The following is a 22,444-nucleotide window of genomic DNA, read 5'->3' on the forward strand; positions in this document are numbered from 1 at the left end:
AGTGCTGTGGTGTGATCTTGGCTCACTGTAACCTCCGCCTCCCAGGTTCAAGTGATTCTCCTGCCTCAGCGCCCCCAGTAGCTGGGACTACAGGCGCACACCACCATGCTCAGCTAATTTCTATAGGCGACTGACACCACGCCCAGCTAATTTTTGTATTTTTAGTAGAGACAGGGTTTTACCATGTTGGCCAGGATGGTCTCAATCTCTTGACCTTGTGATCCGCCCGCCTTGGCCTCCCAAAGTGCTGGGATTATAAGCACGAGCCACTGCGCCAAGCCCCCTTGCTCATTTTTAAATTGAATTGTTTTCTTGTTACTGGTTTGCTTGAGTTCCTTATACACTTTGAATATTAGCTCCTTATTGGGTGTATGGATTGCAAATATTTTCTCCCAATCTGTAGACTGCCTCTTCACATTGTTAATTGTTTCCTTCACTATGCAGAAATTTTTAAGTTTGATGTAATCTTATTTGTCTATTTTTGCTTTTTGGGCCAAATCTAAAAAATCGTCACCAAGACTAATGTTATGTAGTTTTTCCCCTATATTTTCATTTTATAGTTTTGCAGTTTTAAGTGTTACATTTAAGTGTTCAGTCCATTTTGGGTTGATTTACATATACAGTGTCAGAAAAGAGTCCAATTTAATTCTTTTGCATGTGGACTTACACTTTTCTTAGCACCATTTTCTGAAGAGATTATCCTTTTCCCATTGTGTATTCTTGGCACTTTTGTCAAAAATTAATTAATTGTACATGTATAGATTTATTTCTGGGCTATTTTGTTCCTTTGGTCATTGTCTTTATTTTTATGCCAGTACCCTGCTGTTTTAGTTATTATAGCTTTGTAGTATAATTTAAAATCATGTAGCGTAATGCCTCTAGCTTTGTTCTATTTGCTGATGATTGCTTTGGCTATTTGGGTTTTTCTGTTGTTTCATACAAAATTTTGGGATTTTTTTTCTATTCTGTGAAAAATGACAATGGTATTTTGATAGGATTGCATGGATTTGTAGATCACTTTGGGTACAATAGACATTTTTATGGTATTAATTCTTTCAATCCATGAATGCTGGATAGCTTTCTATTTATTTGTATTTTCTTTAATTTGTTTTATAAATGTTTTATTTTCAATGTAAATGTTTTTGACATATTTAGTTAAAATTATTTCTGAGCATTATGTGTATGTGTGTGTGTGTGTGTGTGTGTGTGTGTAGTTATTGTAAATAGGATTTCTCTCTTTTTGGATAATTCATTGTTAGTGTATAGAAATGCTACTGATTTCTTTTTCCTTTCTTTTTTTTTTTTTTTTTTTTTTTTTTTGAGACCATGTCTTACTCTGTCACCCAGGCAGGAGTGCAGTGGTGCAATCCCTGCTTACTGCAACCTCCATCTCCCCAGTTCAAGCGATTCTTGTGCCTCAGCCTCCCAAGTAGCTGGGATTTCAGGCACATACCACCACAACCAGCTAATTTTTGTATTTTTAGTAGAGATGGAGGGGGTCTCACTATGTTGCCCAGGCTGGTCTTGAACTCCTGATCTCAAGCAATCTGCCTCCCAAAGTGCTGGGATTACAGGTGTGAGTCACCTGGCTGAAATGCTATTGATTTTTTTTTTTTTTTCTGAGATGGCATCTCCCCCTGCAGCCCAGGCTGGAGTGCAGTGGCACGATCTCTGCTTACTGCAACCTCTACTTCCTGAGTTCAAGTGATTCTCCTGCCTCAGCCTCCTAAGTAGCTGGGACTATAGGCACGCACCACCACGCTTGGCAAATTTTTGTATATTTAGTAGAGACGGTGTTTCACCGTGTTAGGCAGGATGATCTCGATCTCTTGACCTTGTGATCTGCCCACCTCAGCCTCCCAAAGTGCTGGAATTACAGGCGTGAGCCACTGCGCCTGGCCAATGCTATTGATTTTTTAATGTTGAGTTTGTATCCTGTAAGTTTACTGTATTTGTTTATTAGTTCTAAAAGGTTTTTGGTGGGGTCTTTAGGGTTTTGTATGTATAAGATAATGTCATCAGCAAATAGTGGCAATTATACTCTGTCCTTTCCTATTTGGATGCCTTTTGCTTCTTTCTCTTGCTCAATTGTCCTGATGAAAACTTCTAATACTAAGTCGAGTTGAAGTAGTGAAAGTGGGCATAATTCTCTTGTTCCAGATCTTAGAGGAAAGGTTTTCAGTTTTTTAACATTGAGTATAATGTTAGCTGTGGGCTTGTCATATATAGCCTTTATTGTGCTGAGGCGCGTTACCTCTATACCCAATTTCTTGACAGTTTTTAATCATGAAAGAATGCTGAATTTTGTCAAATTCTTTTTATGCGTCTATTGAGATGATCATATGGTTTTTGTCCTTCATTCTGTTAATATAGTGTATTACATTTATAGGTTTGCATATATTGAACCATCTTTGTAATAAAGGGATAAATCCCACTTGATCATGATGAGTGATCATTTCAATGTGCTATTGAATTTGGTTTGCTAGTATTTCATTGATGGTTTTTGCATCTATGTTCATCAAGAATATTGGCCTGTACTTTCTTTGTAATGTCCTTGTCTGGATTTGGTGTCATGGTTATGATGGCCTTATTAAAAAAGTTGAGAAATATTCACTCTTCTCTGTCTTTTTTTTGGGGGGGGGTAAGCAAAAAGACTGATATTAGTTCTTTTTTAAAAAATATTTGGTAGAATTCATTCATGAAGTCATAAGGCTCTGGGCTTTTTTTCAAATGGGAGACTATTACTGATTTAATCTCCACTTATTATTGGTCTGTTGAGATTTTTTATTTCTTTATGATTCAGTTTTGGTAGGTTGTATGTGTCTAGAAATGTATCTGCTTTTTCTAGGTTATCCAATTTTTTTGGCACATAGTTATTTCATAGTAGTTTCTTATGTTTTTTTGTATTTCTGTGGTATCAGATATAATGTCTTCTCTTTCATTTCTGATTTTGTTTGAGTCTTCTCTCTTTTTTCTTAGTTAAGCTAGAGGTTTGTTGATTTTGTTAATTTTTCAAAAAAACAGTTCTTTCTTTTTTGATTGTTTGTATATTTTTCTGTCTCTGTGTCATTTATTACTGCTCAGATTTTTATTATTTTATTATTTCCTTTTTTCTGATTTTGGGATTAGCTTTTCTTTCTCTAGTAACTTGGAGAGTAATATTAAGTTGTTTATTTAAAATCTTTCTTCTTTTTTGATACAGGCATTTTTTGCTGTTTCTTTCATAACTGCTTTTGCTGTTTCCCATAAATTTTGGTATATTGTGTATCTATGTTCATTTGTCTCAAGATATTTTTAAATTTCTCTTTTAATTTTTTCATTGACCGATTGATTATTCAGGAGCATGTTGTTTATTTTTTATGTATTTGCAAATTTTCCAAAATTCCTTCTGTTATTGATATCTAGTTTCATATTATTGTGGTCATAAAAATACTTCATATGATTTCATCTTCGTGAATATGCTAAGGGCTGTTTTTTTTATCTAACATGTAATCTATTCTGGAGAATGTTTCATGTATGGCTTGAGAAAAATGTTTGTTCTTTTGCTATTGAATGCAATGTTCTTTATGTGCCTTTTAGGTCCATTGGTCAGAAGTGCTGTTCAAATCCAATGTTTTCTTCTTAATTTTCTGTCTGGATGATCTGTTCATTGTTGAAAGTGGATATTGAAATCTCCATTGTTGGTATTGCCTTCTATCTTTTCTTTCAGATCTTTTACTATTTGTTTTATGTATTTGGTGCCCTAATATTTGGTGCTTATATATTTACATTTTTGTATCCTTTTGCTGAATTGACTCCTTTATCATTATATAATGTTCTTTGTCTATTTTTACAGTTTTTGACTTAAAGTCTATTCTATCAGGTAGAAGTGTAGCTATCCCTGCTCTCTTTTGGTTCCATTTGCATAAAATCATTTTTTATCCTTTCATTTTCAGTCTATGTGAGATGAGTTCCTTTAGGCAGCATATAGTTGTGTCTTGTCTTTTAAAAATCCATTCGTCACTCTGTGGAGAACTTAATCCATTTACATTCAAGGTAGTTATTAATAGATAAGGACTTACTACTATTTGGTTAATTGTTTTCTGGTTGTTTTATGATACTTTATTTCTTCCTCTCTTGCTATTTTTCTTTGTGGTTTGATAGTTTTATGTAGTGGTATACTGTTAAGTCTTTCAATTTTTGTTTTGTGTTTCTACTAAATATTTTTTGTTTTGTGTTTACCATATGGCTTACATACAACATACTTAAAACAGCCTATTTCAAGCAGATAACAACTTAATGTTGATTACATAAAACAACTTAACTTTGATTACATAAAACAACTCTACACTTTTATTTCTCCCCCCTCATTTTGTTTCCAGTGTCAGAATTTACATTATTTTGTAATGTGTATCCCTTGTCTACTCATTTCAGCCATACTAATTATTAACTGTTTTGTCTTATAACCCTTGTACAAAGGATAAGATTGTTTTACACACCATAATTATAGCCCTTGAATATTCTAAATATGTCTCTTTTTTTATAGCATTGAATTTTTTGCTTTTGCATGTTATTAATTAGTGGTCATTTGTTTCAGCTAAAATAACTCCCTTTAGCAATTCCTGTAAGAGAGGTTTAGTGGTTATAAACTCCCTTAGCTTAGTTCATCTGGGAAAGTTTTTATCTCTCCCTCATTTTTGAAAGACAACTTTGCTAGGTAAAGTATTTTTGGTTTTCAGGTATTTTTCTTCATCATTTTGAATATATTATTCCACTTTTTCCTGACCTGCAGGGTTTCTGCTAAGATATTTGCCAAGAGTTATACTGACACGCCTTCATATGCAACCTGATTCTTATCTTTTGCTGATCTCAAAACTTTCTGTCTTTGATTTTTGATAGATTGATTATACGTCTTGGTGAACCCCTTTTTGGGTTAAATTTGACTGGAGACCTCTACACTTTCTTGTGCTAGAATGTTGGGATCTGTGCCCAATACTTTTTAAAAAGGTATTTGGCCACTGTTTTTAAAAAATACGCTTTCTGTCATTTTTTTCTATTTTTTTTTTCTCCTATGAAAATCCTGTTATATAAAGCTTTGGTCTCTTGATGCTGTTCCATAATTCCTGTAGGCTTTCTTTATTCTTTTTCATTCTTTATTCTTTTTGATACTCTGACTGGATAATTTCAAATGTTTTGTCTCTGAGCTTACTGACTCTTTCTTCTGGTTGATTTCATCTGCTTTGAAGTTTTCTATTGAAATTTTCAGTCCAGGCATTTTATTCTCCATCCCTAGAATTTCTATTTTTTAAATTGTTTTTATTTATTTGTGAAAACTACTGCTTTGTGTATTGTTTTCTAAATTTTACTTAATTTTTTTACCTATACATTTTTGTTATTCATTGAACTTCTTTAAGATAATTATTCTAAATTATTTGCCAGTCATTTTATAGCTCTCAATTTATTTAGGGTTTATTATTGTATCTTTATTAGTACTTTTTGAAGGTGTCAATCAAAACTTCCTTGATTTTTCATAATCTTTGTGTGTTCTTTGGTGGGGCTAGATCGTCAATATTTAGTATAGACTATAATTCTGGAAGGAGCAGCTAGTGACAACTCCCGGCAGGCAGAGCTTGTTGTGGGTTCACTATCTGGCTGGGAAACTTTGCTCTAATGTTTGGTGGGATTTCTATCTGGGTTCCCCTATCTGGAGAGATCATTGGCTGGGCTTTGCTGTTAGTTGGAACTGTTTGCTGGGTACTGTAATAGCCTCTTGTCACGCTGGTTGCAGGATATATTCCCTTGTTGGGTGGTTCTGTTATTTGGAATTTGCTGCTGGACAAGTCTGCAAGCTGGGCTCTGAGGTTAGGTGAGGGTGCTGCTCAAGATGGGTGGGATCAGAGACTATGCTTTTCAGAAATGTACAGTTGAAGATTGCCTACCTATCTGGGCAAAGCAATGGGGCAGGCTTTTGATTGTGTTGAGCTGCTGTTTGATCTCCTGGGTTGAGCAGGTCTAGTCCCTACACTTCTCCAAAATGGGCAAAGGTGAACGTTTCACTGCCTGGGTGATATGGGCTTTTGGTTAAACTGAGTCCCTCTTTGGACTCTCAGGCCAACCAGATCTAGTTCCTTTGCTTCTCTAAAATGGGGAAAGATAGGCATCTCCTGGCCTGGATGGGGGTTTTGGGGTTGGCATTGAGTTTGGGTATAAAGTCTAGCCATCTAGGCACTCAGGCCAGGTTAAACTTTCCACCATGCTTCTGAAAGTGACCACTTCAGCTTTGTGAGTGGGCTATGCAGTTGGCTGGTATCTTCAACTGGGTACCAAAGCTAGGAGAAACACAGAGTTATGATGGATATCTTCACACTGGTCACTGTGAACTCTGTTTCCTTTCTTTGTTTCTACCTGACCCTTGGAGGTCTAGCCATGCTGTTACCTCCAGTGAGATAAGACCAGAGTGGTCTTCCTAGAAAGCATTAAGGTGCCAGGGAAGCTGAATGACTGCCTCTAGTTCTTTGTTCCTCATGTAGATACCATGGGCCCAGGGGGATTTTTGTCTTCTGACATTGTGCCCACTTGGGAGAGGGGAGTATATATCATTTGCTTAATATTTCCTTTCATTTGATGAGTTGTCTTTTTTATGTTCTTTGTAGTTCATCCTTTGACACACCATTTTAAAAAATTTTAATGAAGTCTAATCTATTTTTTTTTCTTTGCTTGCTTGTGCTTTAATTTAGATGTCATATCTAAGAAACCATTGCCAAATCAAAGGTAACAAAGTTTGCAACTATGTTTCCTCCTAAGAATTTCATAGTTTTAGTTCTTATATGTAAGTTTGAGTTGATTTTTATATGGCATGCTGTAGGGGTCTAAACTCATTCTTTTCGTTTTGATATCTAGTTGTCCAAACACCATTTGTTAAAAAGACTATTCTTTGACAATTCTTTAAATTGTCTTGGCATCCTTGTTAAAAATCAATTGACCACAAGTGTATGGGTTTATTTCTGGACTCTCAATTCTATTCATTTGATCTATATGTCAAACCATGCTGTCTTGATTAATCTAGCTTTGTGTTAAATTTTGAAAATGGGAATTGTGAGTGCTCCAACTTTGTTTTTCTTTTCAAGATTGTTTGACTATTTTGAATCCCTTGCCTTTTCATATAAATTTTAGGATTCAACTTCTTAAAAAAGCAGTTGTAGTTTTCATACAGATTACATTGAATTTGCAGATCAGCTTGGCGTCTTAACAATACAAGGTCTCATAATCCATGAACACAGGGTGTCTTTCAATTTTTTTGGGTCTTTAAATCTTTCAACAATGTTTTGTAGTTATCAGTGTATGAATCTTATATGTCTTCTGTTAAATTTGTTCCTAAGCATTTTTCTTTCTTTCTGATGCTGAGATAAATTGCATTGTTTTCTTAATTTCACTTCTCAATTGTTATATTGCTAGCACATAGAAATACAACTGATTTTTTTTATATTCATCTCATACCCCATGTATTAGTCCTTTTTCACACTGCTATAAAAAACTACCTGAGACTGGGTAATTTATAAAGAGAAGAGGATTAATTAACTGTGAGTTAATTAGCCTGGATGGGGAGGCCTCAAGAAACTTAAAATCATGGCGTAAGGTGAAGGAGAAGCAACAACCTTCTTCACAAAGCTGCAGGAGAGAGAAGGGGTGGGGGGAACTGCCAAACACTTTAAACCATCAGATCTCATGAGAACTCACTCACTATCAAAAAAACAGCATGGGAGAAACCGTACCGTGATCCAGTCACCTCCCATCAGGTCCTTCCCATGACACATGGAGATTACAATTCGAGATGAGATTTGGGTGAGGACACAAAGCCAAACCATATCACCCTGCAACCTTGCTAAATTCATATATTAACTCTAATAGTTTTATTTGTGTGTATATGTGTGTGTATTATTTAGGAACTCCATATCTATCTATCTATCTATCTATCTATCTATCTATCTACCTTATATATTTGTTACACCACCTACAAATGGATATAATTTTAATTCTTCCTTTACAATCTTTATGTTTTAAAATTTATTTTGTTGGCTAATTGCTAGAACTTCCAGTACAGTCTTAAATAACGTTTTATAGATGCCTTTCATTAGGTAGAGGAAGTTCCCTTTGTTTTATTTTGTTGAGTGTTTTTATTATTAAACAGTGTTGGATTTTGTTAAATGCTTTTTCTGTGTCTGTTGAGATAAACATGCAATTTTCCCCTTTATTCTATTAGTATGTTGTATTACATTGATTGATTTTTCTATATTGAACTAACCTTATATTCCTGAGATAAATCCTACTTATCAATGGTGTGGGATCCTTTTAAAAATCTTGCCAGTAAAACACTTGCAAGATAAAATTAACTATTTTAACCATTTTTAAGTGTACAGTTCAGTGGTATTAACTGTATTCATATTATTGTAGAATGATCACCACCATTCATCTCCAGGACTCTTCTCAACCCATGAAACTGAAACTCTATACACATTAACCAATAACTCTCCATCTCCTTTACCTCCTTCCCCTGGAAACCACCATTCTACTTTCTATCTCCATAAGTTTGACTACTTCCTATAAGTAGAATAATAACAGCATTTGTCTTTTTTGTACCTGGTATATTTTATTTAGGATAATTTCCTTAAGATTCATCCATGTGGTGTATGTCAGAATTTCCTTTCTTTTTAAGGCTGAATAATATTCCATTGTATATGTATACCGCATTTTTTTAATTCATCTGTTGATGGACATTTGAGTTGTTACCGTGTTTTAGCTTTTATGAATAATGATGCTATAAACATGGGTGTATAAATATGTCTTAGAGATACTGCTTTCAATTCTTTTTTTTTTTTTTTTTTTAGACGGAGTCTCGCTCTGTTGCCCAGGCTGGAGTGCAGTGGTGCGATCTCAGCTCACTGCAAGCTCTGCCTCCAGAGTTCATGTCATTCTCCTGCCTCAGCCTCCTGAGTAGCTGGGACTACAGGTGCCTGCCACCATGCCCGGCTAATTTTTTGCATTTTTAGTAGAGATGGGGTTTCACCATGTTAGCCAGGATGGTCTCGATCTCCTGACCTCATGATCCGCCCACCTCGGCCTCCCTCAATTCTTTTGAGTATATCCCCAGAAATAGAATTGTTGGGTGATATGGTAATTCTATTTTTAATTCCTTGAGGAACTGCTATACTCTTTTTAAGAGTAACTGTGCCATTTTACATTCCCTCTAACAGTGCACAAATATTCCTATTTCTCCACATCCTCACTAATGCTTTTTTTTTTTTTTTTTTTTTTTTTTGTAGTAGCCATCCTAATGGATATGAGGTGGTATCTCATTGTAATTTTGATTTACATTTCACTAATGATTAGTGATGGTGAGCCCTTTATCATGGGATTATTTGCCATTTATATATCTTCTTTGATAAAATATCTATTTAAGTCCTTTGCAGATGTTTGAATCAGGTTGTTTTTTTCCTGTTGTGTTTTAGAAGTTCTCTACTGTGGCTATTAATCCCTTATCAGATATGTGATTTGCAAATATTTTTTTTCTATCTTGTGGATTGCCTTTCTACTTTGTTAATAGCATCTTTTGATGCATAATTTAAAAAATTTATGGAATCCAATTTATCTATTTTCCTTTTGTTGTGTCTTTGTTTTCATATCTAAGAAATCATTTCCAAATCTGATGTCAAGAAGCTTTTGCCGTGTGTTTTTTTTCCTAACAATTTTATAGTTTTAAATGTTACATATAGGTCATAAATACATTATTAGTTAATTTTTACATTCAGTGTTAGGTAGGGCTATTGTAAATGGAATTATTTTCTTAATTTCTGTTTTGGATTGTTCATTGTTTGTGTACAGAAATGCAGCTAACTTTTGTGTATTCACTTTGTATCCTGTTACTTTGCTAAATTCATTTATTAGTTCCTACTTATTAATGGTGTGGGATCCTTTTAAAAATCTCATCAGTAAAATACTTGTAAGATAAAATTAACTATTTTAACCATTTTTAAGTGTACAGTTCAGTGGTATTAACTATATTCTTATTGTTGTAGAATGATCACCACCATTCATCTCCAGGACTAACAAGTTTATAAGAACTTATTAGTTCTAAGTTACTTTGCTAAATACATTTATTAGTATGTGAGTGTGTGTGTGTGTGTGTGTGTGTGTAATTTTTAGAGTTTTCTACATATTAGATTATATCAGCTCCAAATAGAGATGTTTTTACTTCTTCTTTTCCAAATTGAATGTCTTCTTTTTTGCAGCCTAATTTATATGACTAAGGCTTCTAATACTATGTTGAAGGGAAGTGCTGAAAATAGATATCTTTGCCTTGTTCCTGACCTTAAAGGAAGCGCTTTCAGTCTTGTACCATGACTACAATGTTTGTTGTGGATTTTTCATATAAGCATTTTATTATGTTGAGGTAAGTTCCTTCTATTCCTGATTTGTTGAATATTTTTATCATGAAATTTTATCATTAAATTTTGTCATAGGTTTTTTCCTGCATTAGTTTAGATGGACACACAGCTTTTTTCTTTCATTCTCTTAATGTGCTGTATTACACTGACAGATGTTCATACGTTAAACCATCCTTGCATTCCAGGAAAAAATTCCACTTGATCATGATGTATAACCCTTTTAATATACTGTTGAATTCCGTTTGTTAGCATTTTGTTGAGGATTTTTGCATGAATGTTCATAAGGGATATTGGTCTGCAGTTTTTATTTCTTGCAGTGTCTTTGTTTGAATTTTGTTTCAGAGTAGTGCTGTCCTCATATAATGAGTTAGGAAGTGTTTCTCATCTTCAATTTTTTGAAAGAGTTTAAGACGGATTGTGTTAGTTCTTTAAATGTTTGTTGGGACTCATAGGTGAAGTCATTAAGTCTAGGACTTTTCTTTGTTGGGAGATTTTTTATCATGGATCCAATCACCTGATTAGTTATAGGTCTATTTAGATTTTCTATTTCTTCATAAGTTTTGTGTTTCTGGGAATGTGTCTGTTTTATCTAGATTATCAAATTTATTTCATACAATTGTTAATAATATTCCCTTCTAATCATTTTTATTTGTACAGGATTACTGGTAATGTCCCTACTTTCATTTATAATTTCAGTAATTTGAGTCTTCTCACTTTTTTTCTTAGCACATCTAGCTAAAGGTTTGTCAGTTTTGTTGATCTTTTAAAATAACAAACTTCTGGTTTTGTTGATTTTCTTTATTGTTTTTCTATTCACTATTTCCTTTATCTCTGCTCTAATCTTTATTATTTCCTTCTCTCTGCTAGCTTTGGGTTTAGTTTGTTCATTTTCTTGTGTTCCTTAAGTTGTAAAATTAGGTTATTAATTTTAGATCTTTCTTGTTTTTTAATGTAAACATTTATAATTATAAATTTTCCCTTTAATACTGTTTTATTGTGCCCCATAACTTTTAGTATGTTCTGTTTTCATTTTCATTCATCTCTATGTATTTTCTAATTTCTCTTTTGATTTCTTCTTTGATCCATTAGTTGTTTAAGAGTAGTTTTTTACATTTCCACAAATTTGTGAATTTTTTGTTTTTTTCTGTTACTGATTTACACATTTATTCTGTTGTGGTTTGAGAAGATAGTTATATTAATTTTGTATTTAAAAATATATTGAGACTTAATTCATGCCCTAACATATGGTCTATCCTTGAAATTGTTCCATATGCTCTTGAAAAGAATATGTGTTCTGCTGTTGTTGGGTAAAGTGCTGAATATAGATCTAGTTGGCTTATTGCGTTAAGTCTTCTATTATTTATCTTCTACCAGTTTGTTCTATCCATTATTAAGAATGAGTTATAAAAGTCTCCAAATATTACTATAGAACATTTTATTTCCCCATTCAATTCTGTCAAATTTTACTTTACATATTTTGATGGTTTGTTATTAGGTGTGCAAATATTTACAATTATTATATCTTCTTGGTATATTTAATCTTTTATTAATGTATAATATTTTCTTAGTCTCTTGTAAACTTTTTGCTTAAAAGTTTATTCTGTTTTTTATTAGTATAACCATTCCTGCTCTCTTTTGGTTACTGTTTGCATGAAATATCCTTTTCCATCCTTTTCTTGTGATGTCTCACTTTCAATCAATTTGTGCCTTTGTATCTAAAGTGAGACATTTGCAGACAGCATATGCTTGGATCATTTTTACTTTTGTCCATTGTGCATTCCTATCTTTTGATTGGGGAGCTTAATCCATTTTCATTTAAGTAATTACTCGTAAGGAGGGTCTTACTTTTGTCATTTTGCTATTTGTTTTCTACGTACCTCATAGTTTTTTTTTTTTTTTTTTTTTTTTTTGGTCTCTCATTTCCTACATTACTGTTCTCCTTTGTGTTTAGTGAGTTTTTGTAGTAAAGTGTTTAAATTTCTTTCACATTTCCATTTGTGTATGTTCCTCAACTACTTTTTATGGTTACCATGGTGATTATATTTAACATTCTAAGTGATAACACTCTAATATGAATTTAAACCAGCTTAACTTCAATGACATAAAAAGCTGCTCTATTAACAGCTCTGTCTCCACCCCTTTCAGTCATTAATGTCACAAAAATACATCTTTGCACATTGTGCATCCTAAAACATAAGCTTATTTTTCCATGCACTACACTCTTAAATTATGTAGAAAAAATGTGAAATTACAAATCAAAGTTACAATAATATTGGCTTTTGAGCTAACAATTGTTCTTTTAAAAATGCATTATTCTCTTAAATCACACAGAAAACAAAAATCGAAGTTACACACCATTGTTACAATACTAGTTTATTCATTTTTAATGGACAGATAATAGTGTATTTTATGAAGTACAATGTGATGTTTTTATCCATGTATACATTATAGACTCAATCAAGCTAATTAACATGCTCATCACTTCACTAATTTGTCATTTTTTGTGGTGGAAATGTTAAAAATCTATTTTAGCAATAATGTACTGCATATTACAATAATACTAGTTTTTAAAAGGCCCATACATTTACTTTTACTGAGACCTTTATTTTTTAATATGGCTTTAACTTACTACCTACTGTCCTTTTATTTCAACGTGTAGGATTCCTTTCAAGCATCTCTTGCAGGGCAGGCCAAGTGGTAACAAATTCCATCAGCTTTGGTTATCTAGAAATATCCTAATTTCTCTTTCACTTTTGAAGGACCATTTTGCTGGTTATAAGATTCTTGGTTGAGAGTCTTCCCTTTTATCACTTTGAGTATGTCAGCCCGTTGTCTTCTGGTCTCCAAAGTTTCTGATGTGGTTAGCCTTCAACAGTTTGATTATAATGGGTATTTGTATGAATTTCTTTGAGTTAATCTTATTTGGAGTTCATTTAACTTCTCCTGGAAATTGAAAGCCTGCAATAGACTCCAGAGGTCCAAAAGCATTATATCAGATGGTTTCTGCAGTGCAATTGTTGTCTAGGTGGAGAGCTATTTCTGGTGATTCCTACTCTGCTATCTTATCAGAGTCCTTCTGTATGATTCTTTTTATATGCTTTTAGATTTTTGTTTGCTGGTATTTTGTTGAGGATTTTGCATATCTTCTCATAAAGGATATTGGTTTTTACTTTTCTTGTGATATCTTTGTTTGATATCAGTATCAGAGTAATACTAGACTCAGAAAAAGTTAGAAAGTGCTTCCTACTCTTCTATTTTTGGAGATTTTATAAGTGATTGGTGTTAGTTCTTCTTTAAATATTTGGCAGAATTCACCAGTAAAGCCATCTGGTCCTAGAGTTTTCTCTTTGGAAGGGTTTTGCCTATTAATTAAATCTGTTTACTTGTTAGAGGTCTCTCAGATTTTCTATTTCTTTTCAAGTCAGTTTCGGTAGTTTGTGTATTGCTAAACATTTGTTCATTTCATCCAGGTTTTCTAATTCATCAACATACAATTATTCTGGGTATGTCTAAATTTCTCCATCATTTTTGAAGGATGATGGATATAGAATGCTTGCTTGACAGTTTTTTTTTTCCCTTCCAGCACTTTCAATGTGCCATCTGGCTGCCTTCTGGCCTCCTTGGTTTCTGATGAGAAATCAGCTGTAAATTTTATTGAGAATTCTTTGTTCATTGTGAGTCACTTTTCTCTTGCTTTCAATATTTTTTCTTTGTCTTTTGACAAGTTCATGAGGCTGTGCTTAGGAGTGAGTCCATTTGAATTGATTCTACTTGGAGTTTGTGGAGTTTCTTGGATGTGTATATTAAAATGTTTCATCAAATTTAGGAAGTTTTTGTTCTGATTTCTTTAAATATTTATTTTGTCCCTTTCTCTTTCTTCTCTCCTTCTGGGATTCTCATTTTGCATATGTTGGTACTCTTGAGGATGCCACAGAGCCCTCTAAGGATGTGTGTTAATTCCTGATTGTTTTTTCTTTCTATTCCTCAGACTAGGTGATCTCAATTGATCTATCTTCAAGTTTGCTGATTATTCTTTCAGCCTGCTCAAATCTTCAGTGTTATTTTTTATTAGTTATACTTTTAAGCTTCAGTTATAGTTCTTTTAAACTTTATATTTGGTTCATTTTAAAATAATTTCTATCTATTGATATTCTCTATTTGGTGAGACATTATTCTCAGACTTTCTTTTAATTGTTTAGACATGCTTTTCTTGGCTTTTTAAAGAATTTAAATACTTAAAAGAGCTGACTTTGTCTTTGTCTTAAGTGTTTACCTTAAGTCTGATGTACCGGGACAGCTTCTGTGGATTGCTTTTTTCCCCCCTGTATATGGGCCAAAATTCTTATTTCTTCAGGTCTTGTAATATTTTTTTGTTGTTGAAAATTGCATAAAATAACATGACAACTCTGTCATCAGATTTCCTTCTTCTTCAGGATTTGTTGTGGTTGCTGCTTGTTGAACTTGTTATTTGTTTAGTGACTTTTCTGAACAAATTCTGTAAAGTCTGTGTTCTGTGTTGTGTGTGACCACTGAAGTTTCTACTCAGTTTAGCTTAGTGGTTAGCTAATTGCTAGACAGAGATTTACTTAAAAGTTTGGAACTAATAAGCCTTCCAGGAGCTCTGTGTGTTGATGCATGTCTTAAACATATAGTCAGGCATTTGGGAACTCTGCCTTCCTTTCTTCACTTCCTGCTTGTTCAGCACCTCTTAATCAGTAGAGGTAAGATATTAGGGGCTTTTCAACTCCTTTATAAGCAGGTGCACAGCCCTGGACATTTGTGAGGCCTTCTAGTTTGCCAGGTATATGTCAGAGCTTCTCAAAACCCCTATGAAAACCTTATTCCTCAATTTGTCCTTTTAAAACTTTTGTTTAGTCTATTGTTTACCAGTTCTCATCCACCTTTGAAGCCAGCACTTCAGCTAGCTATAAAGTTAAGACATTTGCCTCTAAATTGTTTTCAACAAATGTCCCCTGAAGAGGAAACTTTTTACTCTGATCAAGCTTCAAGTCAGGCTAAATACAAAGAGCTTTTTAAATGGGGTCTTCAGGCAAACTTTCAGACAGGTCAGATATTAGTAAATCTGGGGAACCAGGTCTTAAAAGAGCTCCAGATCTCTTTGTCTTCCTCCTGTGACTGCCAGACTGCACTGGGAGTGTGGGCTGTGATTTTTCAAGGTTATCACTGGGTTGGACAGCAGGGCATGGGAATAAGGCAAGTTAGCATGCCATAAAGCTCACTGTTTTTACTGAGATACAGCCATTTTTCTTGAATAAATGCTCCCTAGGTCATTGCAAGCCCTTGATTAATTTCAAGAGCTCTGAAAAAATGGACACTGACAATTTTTGTAAACGTTCTTATTCCTTTTATGAAGGAGAGAATTTTCAGAGGTTCTTACTCTACCATTTTTGCTGACATCACTCTAGTGTTAGATTTTAAGGAGAAAAATGAAGGAAAACTGTGAGGAAAATGGGTACGGATAGAGAGTGTCAGGATGATTTCAAATCTTTTATGGAGGAGAAAATTTTAAGAAAAACCTGAAGGTGGTGAAGTATGGACCAAGCAGACACCTCTGGGGGAGTGGTTTGGACAAGTGTCAAGACTGCAAGAAAAGGGCTTGTCTGGGATGTCAGAAGTTCGAGTAAATAGGCTGGTGAGTAAATAGACTCTGACACTGAGAGGTGACTCAGTCGCGAGGTTTGGCCAATGCAAACTTGGATATAAATGGCCTAGAAACCTATGCAGGAATCCTGGGGCAGGCTGGAAGCAGGATGGAAGGCTTCCTGGAGGGTGCAAGACTATAGTCCTAGGCTCATTCTTCAAGTCATGAGCTTCATCTATGTAGCATCTACAGAAGGGAAGAATAAGTGTTCAGTTTTCCAGATAGTCTAATTTCTAGTGTAGACAGGTAAGACACTTCCCCAGTCTAAGCTTTATTTTTCTCCTCCTCCTCCTCCTTGTCCTCCTCCTCCTCCTCCTCCTCCTCCTCATTCTTCTTCTTCTTCTTCCTCTTGTTCTTTCTTCTTCCTCCTCCTCTTTCTCTTCCTCTCCTCCTCCTCCTCTTCTTTCTTCTTTCTTCTTCTCCTCCTCCTCCTTCTTCTTCCTCTTGTTCTTTCTTCTTCCTCCTCCTCTTCCTCTCCTCCTCTTCTTTCTTCTTTCTTCCTTCTTCCTTCTTTCTTCTTCTCTTCCTTTCCTCCTCCTTCTTCTTCATCTTCCTCTTCATCTTCTTCAACAGAGTCTTGCTCTGTTATCCAGAATGGAGTCCAGTGGCATGATCTTTTAGCTCACTACAAACTCTGTCTCCCAGGTTCAAGTGATTCTCATGCCCCAGCCTCCCAAATTTCTAGGGTAGACAGAAATGGACTGTCTACACTAGACACACTATGGGCACACACCACCATGCCCAGCTTATTTTTCTGTTTTTAGTAGAGATGGAATCTCACTATGTTGCCCAGGCTGGTCTTGAACTCCTGGCCTCATGTGATCTGCCCTCCTCAGCCTCCCAGAGTACTGGGATTATACGCATGAGCCACCATACCCAGTTGAGCCTTAATTCTGAAGAACTATATCATGATCCAATCTCTGGCCTTTTATTGATCTCTGGCTTCTCAAAGTTTTCCCCAAAAGGTTGTAATGTTTGCCCTTCTGCCTCTATACATGCACATTGCAAACATTCTCAATGTTCTGGTCATACCATGAATGAAGATCAGGGCCTGGCGTTACAGTAACACTAACCAATAAGAACCTTCCAGAAGAATTCACAATGGTTGGAGCTGCATAGGGCAAGAGAAAGCTCCCCGATTAAGGCAATACAACAGCACGAAACTGTGGCCTGGGCAGGGCACAGGCTTGGACAAGGCCTTATGGCAGATCAGAATACAATTTAGGCTTGAATTTGGATCCTCTGGCTTTCAAAGATGTGCCCTCCTTGCCATGGCAGATAAATCTTCAAAAATAAATTTATTAAAAATAATGTGGCCCAAAGCTGCAAGCATCCCAAGACTTGTGATAAGTTGCAAACATGCAGCCATGTTGCAGGGTTCAGTTCTCAAGGACAGTGTGAGTTAGACTTTCCCTGTCAGGCACTGCAGCTATAATTGGGCTGGGTGGGTGAGGAGAAAGTAACTATTGCCCTGGGGCCCCAACACCGAGGCTTCTCCTGACTAGGCAGTAGCTCTTCCTCCTTCACTCCCCCTTCTTCCTCCTTCTCCTCCTATTTCTCCTTCTCTTCCCCTTCTTGCCCTTCCCCTTCCTTCTCCTCCTCCACTTCCCCTTCTTCCTCCTCTTCCTTCTTTTGGCTGAAGTCTTGTTCTTGGGGTCTTTCTGGCTCTATCAGATTACTTGACCTTTCTCATCAAAGCAACCCTCTCTGAAGGAGATGCTGTCAGGATAGAAGGTAACTCCCTCTTCTTTGGCACAGGGGCATGGGAGAAGAAACAGGGGGAGAGAGGTGGAATGAGAGCAGCATAAAGAACGAGCAATTTCACCCATGACTCCACTCAGCCCAGGCACCCCAGAGCTAGTGCAGGATGAAGGGCAGCCCTCCCCTTCCCTCCTTCAGTCTCAATCAGCACAGCCCTCTCACAGTGTGAGCCCTTGGCTTAGGTGAGGGTGACTCTTATATTTGAATCTTTGTATTTTCTGTACAAAGTGACTTCTAAATACAAACTAACATCCTGGCGATTTAGTGAAGAAGCAGAATCTATTCCAACATCTGCTGGAAGCTCCCAAAAGTCATTCAGATAGGAATTTTCACCTTCTGTGATGACTTTAGCACCTCCCTGCCATGGAAAATAGAACTCCATGAAAGTTGCTTTGTTCACACTCAACCTTGGTCCCTGAACACCTCCCCACCTTTCTAATCTACCTATCTATGCACTACTTGTCCTTGTTTTTCTCATTTTGCAGCATCCTAGGAACCAGTCCATGGGTTCCCAGATCAAGAAATAACTCATAACACATTTAAAATAACTGTGTGTGTGTGTGTGTGTGTGTGCATGTGTGAAAGAGACAGAGAGAGAGTGAGAGAGAGAGAGAGAGAGAGAGAGAGAGAGAGAGAGAGCACGAGAGAGCCAGAGGCAGAGAGAGAGAGACTGATTTACTCAGAGCCTCCCCACTTCAGTTTTCTCCTTTGCTATTTCTCTCTCCCTGGAGGCAAATGCAGCCAGACATGAGTGCACAACTGGCAGTATTACTTAAATCTAATTTTTTTTGTGGGGGAGGAGGTCATTATTCCTGCAAATATGTCTATTCTTAGATGGCTGCAATTACCAATATATTGCTTGTTGTAACATGCATTAGGAATGGAAAGTATTATCAAATGACCTGCAGAAAAAGTAATCTGGGAACTTTAATGGTTTTCCCTGTGGTGTTGGGACCAAGTGTTGTCTGAACCCAAGTGCGTGGCAGTGCCTAAGGCTGGTCAGGGGCCTGTTTGTGAGGAGCAGTCAAAGGGCTAGCAATAAACACTTAAGAGAATTGAACTCATTTTTAAAAATGAGTTTTTTTAAAAAGACATGCTTCCCTGTGGGTAGAATAAGAGGGTCAGGTGAGATCAGTGGTTTTCAAATGTCAGCCAATGGGCTTGTTCCTAGAATGCTACAAAATGAGAAAAGAAAAACAAGAACAGGTAGTGTGTATGTGTGTGTGTGTATACACATACGTGTGTGTGTATATATATACACACACCCACACATATATACACATATATGCATGTGTGTATATGTCTGTGTATATGCACACACATGCAGATAGTGCACACACACAGACACACACACACCCCTAAATTTATTTGCTATAAAGGACTTTTCTTTATTCCAAGATTATATGATTATATCCCGGTGGTGAGTGATAACAGATGGCCACTTAAAAGACATGCCTTTGATTGACTAAATTTAAGGGAGCAATTTGGTACCAGTCATCAAATCACTTCAGTCCTCTCCCCTGCTGCTCTTATCTCCAATATGGGTCCCAAGCATCTGAGCAAACTACCATTCCTGCAGCAAACTCATGTACTTTCATGTGTTTGAAGATGGTGTATTTTCCGGGAGATGAATGTTCTCACCTTGTCCTACAAGAGAGTTTGTATTCACCCTCCAAGACTCATATAGAGTGTCACCTCCTCTGAGAAGCCTTCCCTGATGACTGTCACCCACATTCATGCCTGCAAGGTACCTGTTCATTCTATGGTGCCACAGCTCTGAATCCATATTTCTGTCATGGCACCTGGGAGTTTGGAGTGCAGTTTTCTTTTGCATTTATGTTTCCCCTGTGAGCCAGAGAACCTTGAACAGGGTGAAGTGGCAGTCTGTTTATTTCTCAACTCTGTAACTCCAAGTTGCAGCACTGGGACTGACATATGACTTCTCTCAATCAGGGCTCAGCTGAACATACTTGGAACACTCAAATCAGGGTAACCTGAAGAGATTCTGCTAGGGACTGTTAGCCTGGTGTAAAGGACTCACAAGGAATAGGATAGGAGTCTGCATCCAGGAAGAGCAGACACTCCATGGTTCCTGCCACCATGTCTGGAGTAGAGGCATTGACGATGGTGTGGAGAGTGCAACCAGCAGGAGCTGAGACCATCCGGGGAGCAGCCAGGCCATGGTGGCCAATAGGGAGAGAGTCATGACCTTTCCCTCCTTCCTCCAGTTTCCTGCAGGGACTGCCCCTTGGGTGGAACCCAGGCCTTGAAATGTCTGGAAAAGATGGGAGAAAAGGCCTTACTTCGTCAAAAAGCAACGTCACTTCAGTTCTGGGCTATGTGAGTCTTTGTACTACACTGATTAGTGAAGCACATTTTACAGATGAAGAGTTGGAGGCTCAGAGAGGTTAAGAAACTTGTCCAAGGTCCCAAGTTTCTTTGTGAAAGCAGCACAGCTGTATCACAGCTCTAGCTGACTCTCAAGCACATACACTTCTACCTCCTACTCCATATATCTCTTCGTCTCTGGGTGACATCCCTCAGCCAACCTTCAAAGGCAACCAACACAGAATGGGGCTCACTTTTTTTGGTAACCTATCCAACACTTATCTCATTATGTTTAATGGATGAATGGAGGGATGGAGACATGGTTGAATGGAGGAAGGGAAGAAAGGAGGATGGATGGATGGACGAATGGACAGATGGGTGGACGAATGGACAGACAGACGGATGGACAGATGAATGGACAGACAGATGGATAGATGACAGACAGATGGACAGACAAATGGATGGATGGTTGGATGAATGGATGGACGGGCAGATGGACAGACAAGTAAGTGGTTGAGTGAACGGACAGATGGAGAGACGAATTGGGTGGATGGATGGATGGATGGATGGACGAATGGACGAACAGATTCATGAGTGCATGAAGTGGCTTAACTTCTGTTGTGACTTGAAAACAGTCAATGAGCAAGAAGTACTTCAGGGCACTTTCTTTTTTCCAAACATTTCCCTTTTAAAAAATATTTTATTTTTAATTGACAAATAATAATTGAATATATTTATGGAGTACAACCTGATGTTTTGATATATGTATGCATTATTGAATGATTAAATCAAGTCACTTAACATATTCATCACCTTACATAACATACTTATTTTTTGTGGTGAGAACATTTAAATTCTACTCTTTTAGCAATTTTGAAATTGCAGTACATTAAGTACCATCATCTTGCTGTGCTATAGATCACTAAAACTCTTTCCTCCTGTCTCTCTGAGACCTTGTATCCTTTGACCAACATCTTTCCTTTTTCTATTTCCCCCACCCCAGTCCCACCATTCTTACTCTGTACTTCTATGAGTTCAAGTGTTTTAGATTCCACATATAAGTCAGATCATGCAGTATTTGTCTTTCCGTGCCTGGCTTATTTCACTTGATGTAATGTCTTCCAGGTTCATCCATGTTGCAAATGATCAAGTGGGATTTACCCCTGGGTGCAAGGAAGGCTCAATGCGTACAAATCAATAAGTGTAATACACTATATTACCAGAATGAAGGACACAAAATACATGACCATTTTAATGGATGCAGAGAAAGCATTTGACAAAATTCAAGGTTCTTTCATGATAAAAATTCTGTAATAGGTTTAGTCAACACAATAAAGGCCATATGTGACAAGCCCAGAGCTAACATCATATTCAATGGTGAAAAGCTGAATGCTTTTTCTCTAAGACTAGAAACAAGACAAGGATGACCACTCTCACCACAAAATTGATATTTAGAAAGTAGTGTTTCTGTACACTAACAATGAACTATTCAAAAAAAGAAATTTTAAAAGTCCAGTTACAATAGGATAAAAATACTTAGGAGTAAATTCAAGGAGTTGGAAAATCTGTGTGCTAAAAACTATAAAGCACTAATAAAATAAATTGAAGATGACACACATAAACTACGGTACATTCTTATTTTGCATCTTGCTTTTCTACTTTGCAATGTTTTGAGAAACATTTCCTCTCAGTTTACAGGAATGTGCTCTATTCTCTTTCTGGGCTGTTTACTCTTCCTCAGTCTGGATGGTTCATGATGTTTTGATCATTAAAGCATAAAACATACAGAGAATCTGGTTGATATATTCTTGGTTCTTTCCAGTGTTTGCTACACAACATGAACATGCTCACCCATGTACTACTTTGCACACATGTAAAAGTAAACTTGTGTAAAATAAATTGCGACTTGGAACCAACCCAAATGCCTGCCAGTGATAGACTGGATAAAGAAAACGTGTAAATGGTACATATACACCATGGAATACTATGCAGCAATAAAAGAGAATGAATTCATGTCCTCTGTAGGGACATGGATGAAACTGGAAGTCATCAGTCTCAGTAAACTAACACAGGAGCAGAAAACCAAACACTACATGTTCTCACTCAAAATTTGCAGTTGAACAATAAGAACACATGGACTTAGGGAGGGGAACATCACACACCGGGGCCTGTCGGGAGTTCGGCAGCAAGGGGAGGGAGAGCATTAGGACAAATACCTAATGCATGCAGGGCTTAAAACCTAGATGATGGGTTGATAGGTGCAGCAAACCAC

Source organism: Chlorocebus sabaeus, chromosome 6 (genome assembly GCF_047675955.1).
Source record: "Chlorocebus sabaeus isolate Y175 chromosome 6, mChlSab1.0.hap1, whole genome shotgun sequence".
Taxonomy (NCBI): domain Eukaryota; kingdom Metazoa; phylum Chordata; class Mammalia; order Primates; family Cercopithecidae; genus Chlorocebus; species Chlorocebus sabaeus.